This window comes from Phalacrocorax carbo, chromosome 26 (genome assembly GCF_963921805.1).
Source record: "Phalacrocorax carbo chromosome 26, bPhaCar2.1, whole genome shotgun sequence".
NCBI classification, from domain to species: domain Eukaryota; kingdom Metazoa; phylum Chordata; class Aves; order Suliformes; family Phalacrocoracidae; genus Phalacrocorax; species Phalacrocorax carbo.
Genome location: NC_087538.1, coordinates 2767148 through 2777471, shown reverse-complemented (window position 1 = coordinate 2777471; position 10324 = coordinate 2767148).

Genomic DNA, 10324 nt, shown 5'->3' with positions numbered 1-10324 from the left:
TCCACACTCCTCTCCATGGGAGAGGTGGTTAAAAACTTCAGAGCTGTGCCGGTTGTAGCTGGGATAGAGTTAATGTCCTTCAGCGTCGCTGGCAGAGTGCTGAGGGCACACTGATGTTTCAGCTGCTGTTAAGTAGCGGCTCCGTGTCGCTAAGTAGCGCCTCTGCTAGTCAGGGGCCTCTCCAGCTTCCCGAGCTCTGCCCGACAGGTATGAGTGGCCGCGCCAGGGACCCCTCTGCCCGCCCAGCTCCATCAGGGGTGATGCCCAGGTGCGAGGGCAGAAGGAGGCCCCGAGCCGTGCGTCAGTCGGCCAGAGTGAGTCGGCCAGCGTCAGTCGGCCAGCATCGCCTGCCCGCACTCAGCTGGCTGGCGTCAGTCAGCGTCAGCGTCTGTTGTCGGGAGTCAGTCAGGACTTAATCCTGTCGGCACCGCTGACCCCCCGTCTGGGGTGTGGGGCTGAGCGCGGTGGTTCAAGTGCCGCCTTAGGCCCATCAGTCAGGGTGGCTGTGTCAGCCTTGGCTGGCAGCTGTCACCTGTGTTTGGGCACACGGTGCCGTGTCCTGCTCTGCTGAGGGCGGCTCCTCATTCCCTGCCTGCTTCAGCTCGTTTTCCTGCTTCCACGTGCCTGGGCTTTGCTGGTTTAAGGCAGTGAAACGAACTTAATCGGGCTTCCCTTAACTTTGTGTCTTCTGCCTAGTGAGCCGTCGGACAGAGCTTTGGAGGAAGAATGGTGACAAGCCCCTGCTGGTGGGGTGGTGTTTTACTGGTGTGGAGGAGAGGATACTTCAGTTGGTGGGAGCGAGTCCCCAAACCCCTGGGCCTGTCGCGTGGGCTGCCAACGTTTCCGCAGCTCCCCTCGTCGGGCGGCTGTTTGCAAGGGGTGTGTTTGAGCACTGGGGGTTCAGCAGCCGCCGGGCCCTGGCCCTGGGCAGCCTGCTCTGGGGGACCCTGCCTGCGCAGGGGCTGGACCAGCTGCCCCCAGGGATTCCGGAAGGCCTTTCTCTCCCTTGTGACTCCGTGACTCTGGAACTGGTGCTGCGAGGGGCCAGCGCTGTGGGAGCGCTGGGAACGTTGTCTTCCCTGGGCTCTGCCTCTGTCGGGACGGCTGCGTGTGCGCTCTGCCCTGAGACACTCGGCGCCTGCGCCCGCCTGTCCAGGTACGCCAAGCAGTGTGCAACAGAGCACACTTTCAGGAGTGACTTGAGGAGCTTTTGCTAGCTTGGCCGCGTTGGAGAGGGACTGCAGCTCCTGCATGCAGGAATAGTCGTGTTGGAGAATAACCCTAGGAGGCAGCTGGGTAAAGGGGCTCTAGTGTCAAACGCTGGTGTGTCTCGGGTTTGGGTTTGTTCATGTAAAGGGAAATGAAATCTGTGGTCTGCATCAGATACGGGATCGGGGCTGTTGGGGGCTGTATTTCTGGGGAAAATGTCACTGAGCCAGTCATTAATAGTAATTCAAAAAGCTCTATAATTGTGATCTTTCCCTGCTGTTGAACAAAGCGGATGCTGTTTTTCTCAACAGAGCATAGTTTTTCTTCCATTTCTTCTTCTTTGGCTTCTTCCCACTCTTTGTCCTCTTTCCTTAGACAATGTGACCCGAGCAGTGTCAGGCAATGCTGTCCCTTCTCTGACCACCAAGTAACGCTTCCCTGAGATCACTTTAGCTTCCACATCTGGCTGAGTGAAAGAATGACACCCGTCAGCCTCAGCCTCCCTCCGTGCGAGAGTGAGCCTCTACGTGCACGAGGGAGTCCAGAGCTGACTGAGAGTGCCTTGGGTGCTGCCCTTTCTAAAAGCGAAGGGGTTTCTTGCAGCTCTCCTTGCAAAGTGAGTGTGTGGTTTGACACGTGCATGAGCTAGCAGGACGGCTTACGGCCACAGAATGGAGATGGGCAAATCCCCTCTCCTGCTCCCCGGTGCAGTGTCCTGCCTCCTTCCTTGTGCCAGCTTTTATGCTTGCTGGCTCTCTCTGCAACCCCGTTTCACTCTCTAAGCTGGTGGAAAACTCTCTGCTCTTGTGGGTGCGTTCCCTGTCTGCTTGGGGAGTTAATGTGGCTCCTAAGGAGCTCTAAAACGTGTGCAGGTCAGGGCAAGGGAAGGCACAGGGATACAGGAGCAGAAGGAAGGAGCAGATGGAGAGATGGGGGCAGCAGCAAGGCCTCTCTTTTGGTGGCACTGAAGTGAACCTGGTTTGTGACATCACGTCTGCAGCTGCGACTGACCGTATCTGTAGCTTTTCCTTCAGTAAGCCCGTAACATTGTTGGCCTTTGAATCTGACTTTCATGTACTACATGTCAGTCAACGGTGACATCCCAGAACACTGACTTGGCTGGATGTGATTCTGCTCAAACATGTAATTTCTCAACTTGTTCTTTCTTATTTATTTTCTGGAGCTTTTTAATGCAAAACTCACTCTCTGACTCGTGCCGCCTTGCTTGACTTGACTCCAGTGTCTTGGGCTTTTTCCCCGTGTTGTTTATCCTGTCAGTACCCCTGCGTGCCTTTTTGTTGGTGATCTCGTAGGCATCAGAAAAGCAAAGGATTCTGCTTTTGCTCTGCTGTGAGATCCAAACCTGTCCTGAGTGCCCTTTTGTTAAGGAAAAGAGCCGCAGGAGGTGGACGGGAGATTATTCACGGCAAAGGGATGAAAGTTCTGTCAATCTCAGAAATGTCGATGGCTGTCAGGAGCCTCTTTTTGCATTTTCTTCTCTATTCACAGTGAAGAATGCGAGACCTCGCGGCTCAGGTAACGAGCAGCCTGCTGCAGTTTCCCGAGGTGACCATTCAGGCTCTTGGGGAAGATGAGCTCACCCGAGGGTCTGTGCTGCGCGGGCGGTTTTCCAGAGGTGAGCCTTTTCCTTGAAATTGGGTCTTGCTGTGAAGTTGTTACTGCCTGGAGGTGACCTGAGGCACCAGCCCAGCAACAGCCTAAGCATCTGTGTGTTATCTCAACAGGTTTTTTTCCATGCTAATTTCAAAGCACAGCACTATACCAGCTAGAGTGAAGAACATTAACTCTATCCCAGCTGAAACCATGACAGAAACAATATAAAGTTGTCTCAAATACTGCGGGCACTTCTAGGAGTAGAATTCTTGTGGCCCAGGGGAAAGGTAAATTCTGTAGCAGATTGCCAGGCAGCGCAGTCACAGCAAGTGCTTGACACGGGAGAGGAGAGAACTTTGGGGCTTCGAGGTTTGGTCAATTTTTCCCCACCTCTGGGGAGGAAAACCCAATATATTAAAAAAAAGGACTCCTTGTGGTGCTCACTGCTCTGTTCCATTGTCGTGTAACAGGTTGCTGTTGATGTAAAGCTCCCTGGTGTCACTGTGTGACATTATGCAAGGAGGCTGAAGGGCAGCCCGTGTTCTTTTGTTGTGGAGCCTTAGTGCAGGAGCCCTCACGTGCTGGTGTCTCTGCTGGAGCAGTCAGGGCTGTCCCGGGAGGGGCTGCAGGTGCGGAAAGGTCTGTCTTCATCAGGGCCTTGTACTAAAGCTGCTGGCAGGCGGCTCCGCGTGTTACAGAGCAGCGTGCGCTTCTCCCCAGCCGGAGCTGGCTTTTGGCGAACCAGCTGCTGGGCTTTTTGCCGCTGTTTCGGCACTGAAAACTTTTCTGCTTTCCCTGGTTGCTCTGTTGATTCTAAATGAGGACTGGTGTAGCTTTCCCTAAGCTGGTATCTCCCTTCCGCTCTCTGTAACAAGACTCCCTTGCCGTGGCAGCGGTGTGTCTCCCCTGCAACTTGGCCGCTGCCGCGTCTGACTGAGAGCCGAGATTTGCCCTAGTACCTGTTTGGCAAAGAAGGCGTGGGCTGTATCCCAGTGCTGACGGGCTGGGGGCCGTGGGAGAGCGAGAGTGAGTTTGGCCTTTCTTACTCCAGTCCCTTAAATACGGTCAAGTTTCTTGCATTTAACGGATTTTCTGTATTGTCTTTGAGTTAATGGTTTCTAAGTAGAAAATGGAACTTGGTAAGCTGTGATAATAGACTGCACCATTGCAGTTGGAGTGAGCTCAGCGAAATCCCTGCAGGAAACCCCGTAAACCGAAGGCAGTAACGGATGTTTGTACAGGACATTTTTGGGGGTTGGTTGGTTTGTTTGTTTTGTCTGGATATAATTGGGATCAATGCTGTGTTTTTAAGTCTGAGAACCCTGTATTTACTTTCTTGCTTCTGATGGGCTGATTCTGGCTTCACTTTTGAGTGATTTCTATCAAAGCTCGTCAAAGAGCTTAAATACTAACTTGTAGTTTTCCTGTAGGTAACTGCTGTAGAGCCCATAACTAACCCCGGAGGAGCCAGCGCGAGGCCTTGGCACCTGCACCGGGCTCTGCAAGGGTTTTGTGGCGTGGCAGCGGTGGCGACAGATGTTGGTCATCTGCTTGTGGTGGACCTTGGTTTGGATGATCTCTCTTGCAGTCAGAGGGAGAATGAACCATCGGGTGAGCTTGCGGTTTCTAAACTTGAACGGAAAAGTAAGAAAACTTGTGTCTTTTAAATCAACAACACGTATCCCACTTTGAAGCTACTGCTGTGCAGACGTTTATGGCTGCTGATGACAGGTGGCGGTTTGACATCGTCTGGCCCTGAAAGGATTAAAAATGGGAGTGGCTTCATACTCCTCCTAAGGTTACAAATACCCCCTCCCACCAGGGTCCCTCTGTCACGGTGATTCTCACCAGTGAGGGGTAGGAATCTGACCATCCGAGGCGGTGCAGCTGCCTGACAGGAAGGTGTGTCGGTGTCGTGGTTCAGCCTCAGCTGGCAACTGAACACCACGCAGCCGCTCGCTCACCCCCCCCCACCCCCGTGGGATGGGGAAGAGAATCGGACGAGCAAAAGAACTTGTGGGTTGAGATAAGCACAGTTTAATGATTACAATAAAATGATAATGATAAATGATTATGATAATAATGACAATAATGTTAATATAATAAAAGGGAAAAGGAAGGGAAAGGGAAAAACAGGGAAAAAAAACCACGGAAACACAAACAATACAGCTGCTCACCACCCGCCGACCGACGCTGCCCGTCCCCGAGCCGCGATTGCTCCCTCCCTCCCCCGGCCAGCCCCTCCCAGGTAGCATACTGGGCATGACGTTACATGATATGGAATATCCCTTTGGTCAGTTTGAATCCGCTCCCTTAGCTGTGCCCCCTCCCCTCCCAGCTTCTTGTGCTCCCAGCAGAGCATGGGAGGCTGGACATGTCCTTGACTAGTATAAGCGCTGCCCAGCAACAGCCCAAACATCTGTGTGTTATCTCAACAGGTTTTTTTTTCCATGCTAATTTCAAAGCACAGCACTATACCAGCTAGAGTGAAGAAAATTAACTCTATCCCAGCTAAAACCATGACAGTCGGATGTGCCCTATTTCTTGGGAATGTTCTTCTGCTTCTGTTCATTGACTTGGGGCAAAGTTGAGGCTTGTTTTTTAAAGTAAATATGCCTTACCAAAATCCCTGCATTTCACCAAACGGAACCTGTACTTGGTGTACTCGGATTGCATACGCTGTTTTTGCTCTTACAAGAGTGGCCTCGGGAGCTGGTGTCACTTCAAGTAGCTTCACCATGAGGCCCAAACTCCTGATGTGCAGAGCCCAGGAAGAATTTGTCTATGGAGGTTACGCTTTCACCTGGTTTTGAAATAGGCGCGAGGATACCTGTCCAGTCAGAGAGTTCCTATGTGCTCTGAATGCGTACAAAATGGGAAGAGCAGACAAAGTATTGCATCAATGGGTATTTTGCCGGGGACGGTAGAATTAAATCTTACATGTTGTCACGTCAGTGTTTCAAATGCAACCTGAATGGCATAACGCATTCCTTTATTGTGTGGTTTTGTGCGTGCAGGTCTAACAGTTGTCACTAGAGTTGCTGCTGGCGTTTCACAAGGAAGAGCAACCGTGACCAGAGCAGGGAGACATCTCTGCCTTCAGTTACAGTGTCCTTCAGGAACAGCAATATCGACCCTGTGCTACATCAGCAGAAGCAACCAGCTCGCCGTGGGTTTTTCCGACGGCTCCCTGTCACTGTGGAATATGAAAACTCTGCAGTGGGAGTAAGTCGGCCTTTGCACTTGGTCACGCCTGGAGGTGCAGGGCTCTCAAGGCTCTGCTTGAGGAGGAAGTCTGTTAATTTAAAGAGCCCTTTTTCAGGGAGGGAAATGTGGAGTGTAATCTTGGCCTGTTTAGGAATCCCCTTCTGAAGTAACCATTGAGCCATACCTGGATTCAGTGGGCCGCCTTCTGCCCAGCGGGCTGGGATTGTTCTCCTTATTGTGCCCGTGGGCTGAGGAACTGCGGAAAGCTCCCTTCTCTGGGTTCTGTCAAGCAGTTAGGGTGTGAGAGAGCTGCTTTCCATAAGGCAGTTTGTTCCACCAGCAGTATTCAGTGACAGCAGGAGTTGTGTGTGTTTCAATGAAAGAGACTGTAGACATTATTTCTCAGAAGCAGCTCCTGCAATGAGGGCACCCATTGAAAGGCTGAAGTATGTTAATGATGGGATTGTGGTGATCATATTCTTTAAAGCGTCCCGGTTGAAAGGAGTGAGACATGAAGGATCAAGAGCTGATCTGTGGCTGAAAAGACATTCTCTCCCACATTTCAGCCTCGACCAAAAGAGGGGACTGACCCATGCCAAGGCAGCGATGCATGGGAATGAAAGTCTGCTTGGAACACTTGGAGGGGGAATAAGGGTCATGTCAAGGGATAAGCAACAGAGAAATGAGGGAGATGATTTCAGCTCTGCCAAAGAGCAATCCCCCCTGGAATATCTGACCCAGTTCAGATCGGGATTCACTTAAGCAAATCTGCAGTGACTCACCGGGAACTATTGGCGGCATGAATAGAGAGTGGAGGGATAGTGAGGTGGCCAGAATAGATTGTGAAGGTGCAAAGAAGGTTGAGAAGTCTGGAGGAGAAAGGCTTTAGATAGTCCAAGTAAAGAAACAAGACACTACTGGTGTTTGGCGCTGTTTTCAGCTTGTGCAGAAGAGAGGCTGCATTTTCAGTTCAATATTGAAGCAGGCGACAAGAGTAGGAAGAATCTTTTGCCTGGCAGCTGAAGGAATCTTTCATGTTCCTGCTCCGCAGGCAGAGGAGGAGATAAAGCCAGGTTATTGCCCGTGCTGGACAGTAATTTCCTCACCTCGTGGCTGTTGCATCAAAAGCAGTCGCTCCCGTGACTCCCTTGTTTGAGACGGGAGTGTGACCTTCTGTGCCTTGAGGAGAAGCACGTCAGGGGCTCTTTGCTCAGAAGATGCTTCTCCCCTTCTACAAACAGGCAGGGCCACCAGGCTCACCTGCTTTCTGTTTTTGTTAACCCTGCAGGCACCACTGTCAGCTTGAAGGAGGAAGGATTCCTGTCTGCGCCGTTACTTTTCAAGAGCCTGAGCACGATCCTCGCAACTGTTGCTACTTGTGGGCTGTTCAGTCGACGCAAGAAAGGTGAATAAAAGCTTACTATCGGCCACTGATTTTTTTTTTTTTTTTGAGTATTTGTTCACCTAGAGTTGACCCACGTGTATTTGTTTTGTTGAATTAGCCGTGCAGGAGATTCTCTCCGGTATGGAAGGGGCTGACGGTGCGATTTGTACAGGATGTAACAGGGATGGAGAGGGACCTACTAGTTCCTCCCTGCTGAAAGGCAGCAAAGCGACAGTGGCTCTATTTCTGTGCTGGCATTCTTCAATGGCTTCCTTTGTTTCCTGATGACTGCTTCACGATTTGCTTGATATTCACACCGTGGTATTAAAATACCATGGAGCGCAGTGGAGGCTGCAGCTCCAGAGCACTAACGGTGCGGATCCACCAGCCTGCTGCCCCTAAAGGAGGAGGTGACAGCATGGCCGGTTCCCTGGTGCCAGCCTGAGCCTTGGTGAGCCAGCTCAGCTCGGCTGGCAGGGAAGGTGTTCAGCAGCCAAGTCGGTGGTTTCCTGCTGGGCTAATGACTGAAAGGAGGGTGTGGAAGGTGCCGTGTGTGCAGGAGAGGGACTGGAGCTTTGGTGGGAAGGGAAGGGGAGAAAGATCTGCCCCTTTCAGCATCAGCAAGCTATTTACTCAGCTCGGCTGCTCATGGAGTGGCAATCTTTTTCAGTTTGACTGTAAAGCAGTTTTGATTGCGAGCTCTTCAATGCCAAGAACTGTTCCCAACCATTTTTATTCCATAGAACATCTTGAAGCTTCCAGATTGTATGGGTAGCCTTTGCCCCAGAAGCTGTTAGTGTCCAAATTTCCTCCTTTGTGGTTTAGTGGCTAAATGTGACCAATTCTTGGGTTTTGGGAAGGGCTGTTTTTCTTTTCAGTGAGACAGTGCTATTCAGGAAACCTCAGCCTAGACCTAAGGAAAGGGTAATGAGGACTATAAAGCAGCTTTGTAACCAAATGTCATCATTTGTACCTTTTCCAGTGAAGGCGATGCCGTGAGTTTACATCTGTTGCAGTTAGCGTTCGCAGACAGGAGGCGCTTGGCTTCAGGACAAGTCATGTACGAGGTAAGACGTGCACGTCCGTGAAAGGATGGAAAGAGTCCTTTTCCCTAAGGGAGTATCAGTGAAGTTGGCAGGGGGAATATTGACCATGACAATTCAGAGATGACTTAAAAAGAAAGAATCTATTGCTGAGTCTTCCTGGGCACGGCCTTTGTCCATACTTTTTGAAAAGAAGTCGTACAATTTCATACCGCCGTGTCGTGTGTTCCAGCCAGGGCCGTCTGCAAAGAGCCCGTATAAATTCAGTTCCTGAAGAGGCAGCAGCTTTTACAAATAAAATGATTCTTCATTTAAACACCAAGTGAATGGCCTGTAGGAAGAGAAGACAGGGCTTTGAGTAGCTCTGTTTAACCAAACTGCAGAGTTGAATAAGGTTCTGTCTGTCTCCCTTCCTTAAAACACGGGCGTACAGCTTTATTCTGTTCCGGTCTTCAGGTTTAAATTCTTGTTTTCCCTTTGAGCTCTGTCAGCAGGACTTCACATGACGCTCACCGGCAGGGTCTCTTCGGTGCTGGTCCTGAAACTTAGTAGCTCTAAAGAGAACTCTTTCTACTTTTTGGCTGCGTTACCTACGAACTCTGCTCTTGAAGCCAGCAAAATACGCAAATACAGTAAAGAGTGGTCTGATTTGGTCAAAAAAGTATATGTAAATTTTGAGAAGTGGCTCCAAAGAGGTTGTGTTTAAAATAGAGGTGAACTAGCCTTACCTCTCTGTTATCTAACAGATAGAAGACATATTTTTAGAACGTATAATTTTATTCAGTGTTACGCCTGAAACCCTTGCAAAATCTTTTTGATGGGAAAGTAATCTTAATTCAGAGCATGTCTTTCCTGTTGAGGTGCGGTAGGAGAGGATCTGTGCTCTACAGCCTTGATATTTATTAGTAGTATTTCCTAGAATGGTTAAGAGAAAGCTTGCCTGTTCTCAGAGTAGGTGAGTTAAATGTAACATATCAGGTCATACGAGAATGGATTGTCTCATGCCAGTTCCTTCTAGAGCTCTGAAACTTTAGGAAACTTGGGTAGAATGAGGTACAAGCAATTTTTTTATTTTCTGGTAGGTTTTTGGAGATTTTTAGCTGCTTAGCTTTTGGTTTTATTTGGTTGGTTTTTAACTGTAGAGCTGCTCTTTGTCCACAATCCACACACCCAAGTGTTGTAGGGTAGAGCATTTGACCAAGTGCTGTATTTGGAAAGACAGTATTTCAGTCAATGCTTGCTTAGCAATTGGTGGTCTCAGAGGTTCCACACAATCCTGCTGGAGTTTCTGTAGGTCTCAGATTAGTTTGCTGACTCTGTAGGAATTCGTGCCCCTACACGCCTTGCCCACGTGCATGCCATGTCCGCCGGGTTGTTTTGCTGTTGGCTGCACTTGGTGAAGGCAGGGAGGCATATTTCACCCTTTAGTCCCTGAGGAGGTGAGAGGAGGAGCTGGCAGGAGCTGACGTGGTTTGAGAGAAGAGTGTGACTCAGGAAGACGTTCTCATGGCTACTCCCGAGGGATGGGCTTTCACTCTAGCGGTGTGTGCCTATAGATAATGCCTCGCAAGAGAGCTTTGGCTGCTGGAAGGCCGTGACTCCTCTAACTTCATCAGTTCTGTGATCAAGTCATGGAGCAAAGCGCTTTGCATGCCTATGTATGGCATTATTTCAGATCTCTCTTTCTAGATAAATACGTAGGTTTGTGAAGAAACCGGGATGGTGCAAGGAATTCTGCAAAACACATTTAGAACCAGTAATGCGAGGGAAATGCTCAGTTCTGAAAATGTGCAAAGCTTTTACGGCCAAACTTACCCGTTACGGTTTGACACTCAGTTCTCTTGCTTGTCAGCTGTAGTTTCTCTTT